The sequence below is a fragment of the Rhagoletis pomonella genome, unplaced genomic scaffold (assembly GCF_013731165.1).
Source record: "Rhagoletis pomonella isolate Grant_MI unplaced genomic scaffold, Rhpom_1.0 Rhpom_scaffold_00001, whole genome shotgun sequence".
Classification (NCBI taxonomy): domain Eukaryota; kingdom Metazoa; phylum Arthropoda; class Insecta; order Diptera; family Tephritidae; genus Rhagoletis; species Rhagoletis pomonella.
The window spans coordinates 65,913,924-65,916,338 of NW_023458555.1; the positions used below are offsets into that span (position 1 = coordinate 65,913,924).

The window sequence follows — 2,415 nt, forward strand, 5'->3', positions numbered from 1 at the left end:
AAAAAGACCTAACTTTAATGATAAATTGAATAAAAGTAGCAGTGGTTCCGAAATCGACGAAACGCATTGCTTGAGAAAAAAAGACGATATTTGATGCACGTCCGCTTTTTTGGAATTTGTTAAGCTTCGTATTCCATAAGAAATATCATCTTCTGATAAGAGCAGAGATCCAAAATCTAAAGAAGTGGAAGTGTTGTTGCAGGTGGACTCACTACTCAGTGGACACTCATTAACAAAGTTCGATTTGAAAAAATCTACGAACATATTCGCTTCCCTCCATACTGCAAGGAATTTGGAAAAACCGAGGAGGCACGCTTTGAGTTGATTAAGGACCAAAATGCTTTGAGATTAGATTTGATGTTATTTTCGAAACCCATTAAGTATTTATTATATAAAAACTTGTTTAAACAGTTGAAATCAACCATATATTTCTCATACAATGCTTTATGCTGGATACTACTGTTTAAGGGTACATTTTACCATTTCTTATATTTTTGCTCATACAAAATGCGACATGAAGACGCCTACATCCATGTAGGTATTAAATGTGTGTAGATCGGCAATGCCAAAGCCATATGCACTAGGTGCACATTTTTTTTTTGTAAAAGTACTTATGTACCTACATACATAGTTTTAGGCTGTGTGTTCTAATACATATATACACACACAGCATTCCACGCGAAACTATACGAAATACCCAGTAGGGAAATGGTCACCGGTGACATCGTCACTAATGAGGATTTAGTGACACCGTCACACTTGCTGGGAATCCTAAACGACATATAGCTGACAATGACACTGGTGACAATGTCATGCAGGTGTACTCCTATCAAAGACTTATAAGAGACAATGTCTTGCAGCGGTCACTTATAAAAATTCCATTGCAAGATGCTGTCGCTTGAATGTCATTAATGATCACTGCATAACCAAGTCATGCAGGTGACATCAACGACGAAATTACCATTTATATGAAAAAGTCATGAACGACTTCCATACAAACGGAGTCCAACGTCATTTAAGACGTAACTTTTCCGTACAAGACTCTTAGGTGACTAATGCATGACATTCGCTACGGGGCAGATGCACAAACATTTTTGTCTACGGTCGGTGTTATGCAGACAAATTTTGTTTGTCAAATTAAATGGCGGCTGCTTAGTTTGCTCCGAGGTGGTTATGCCGAGTTTGGCACAGGGTTGCACGTTCATTATGGTTTTCATGGCTATTGCCAACACGAAATGAGAATTTTGTGTATAGCAACAATTGTCTAAAATTTTTGTATATGACAACGCCGAATTTGCTGCAGTTTGACCAAACAAAATTAGTTTGCTGTGAGAGTCGCCAAACTCGCTCTCTCCGAGTTTGCTGCAACAACAATTGCACGCAGTTTGCCAAACAAAATTTCTGCATAACACCGACCTACTTCGCTTCTAATTTTTTTCATTGCGTATGCACAAGCACAAAGCAACAACATTTTCGTATGCTTTGTTGGAACATATTGGCCCCAGTTATCTTCAGCGTAAATTTCATTGTTGTTCTGCATTTTATCGCAATGTTCGGGTGTCCGCTTCATTGTTACACAAATTTTCGGGTTAGTTGCGGGTGTCCGAGTGTGGTGTTCGTTTGTGCTCAATTTATAGCGAGGGTGATCGAACAGACTCGTTCGTACTCAAAGCAGCTGTTGGGTGTGCATCTCGATCGAACACATAGTAGCCGAGTGTGGCGTTCGCTTGTGCTCGATTTTTAGTGAGGGTGATCAAAAAGGCTCGATCATACTCAAAGCTGCTCTCTGGTAAACACCCCAAAGAAAAAAATCCAGAGGTGTGATATCCCACGATAACTTGCTGAAACCAAATGTTGTTTATTATTTATTTATTATTTTATAAATTAGTACTGACTATTTGTTACTATACAAACCTATTGTGCGGGAACGTTGTTTTTCGTATCGATACGTACATGCATGCATGATTCGTGTGGGGTACAGTGTTGCCAACTCCAAGGTACGAAAATCCCATTCTTTGAAAAACTTCCTGTTTATCCCATTTTAAAATACTGTTAAGGGCCATTCACATACAACTAAGGCCTCGTACTCAGCAATCGAAAAGACTCGAAACTGGTGACTAGGAGGGCATTCATTCGACCAACCCTATACAGTTTTTTTTATCTTTTTTTTTATACAAAATCTAAGAAAAAATACATCTGAAAAAAAGGTTCGTGCCGCATGTACTTATCTCCCAAAGCTGGCAAATGCAAAATAGGATTAAAATTTTAAAACCAATTAATAAAATTAAAGTAAAATGTAACCTTAATTAGCAACTACAACACAAAGTTAACAAACCAAAAACACAAAATCTATAAAGAACCCTTTTAGTTTTCAAAAAACCTGTGCGACAGTTATTATTTTGCGCGCTGTACTTT

General features: G+C 37.9%; 1 long non-coding RNA gene across 1 annotated transcript; it reads right to left on the reverse strand.

The window, feature by feature from the left end:
- Positions 1-815: 815 nt before the first annotated feature.
- On the reverse strand, positions 816-1,956 carry LOC118747217. The gene is made up of 3 exons (XR_004993929.1): positions 1,915-1,956; positions 1,417-1,841; positions 816-1,098 (listed from the first exon to the last, which is right to left on the reverse strand). It is a non-coding gene; the product is annotated as an uncharacterized LOC118747217 (long non-coding RNA).
- Positions 1,957-2,415: the final 459 nt, after the last annotated feature.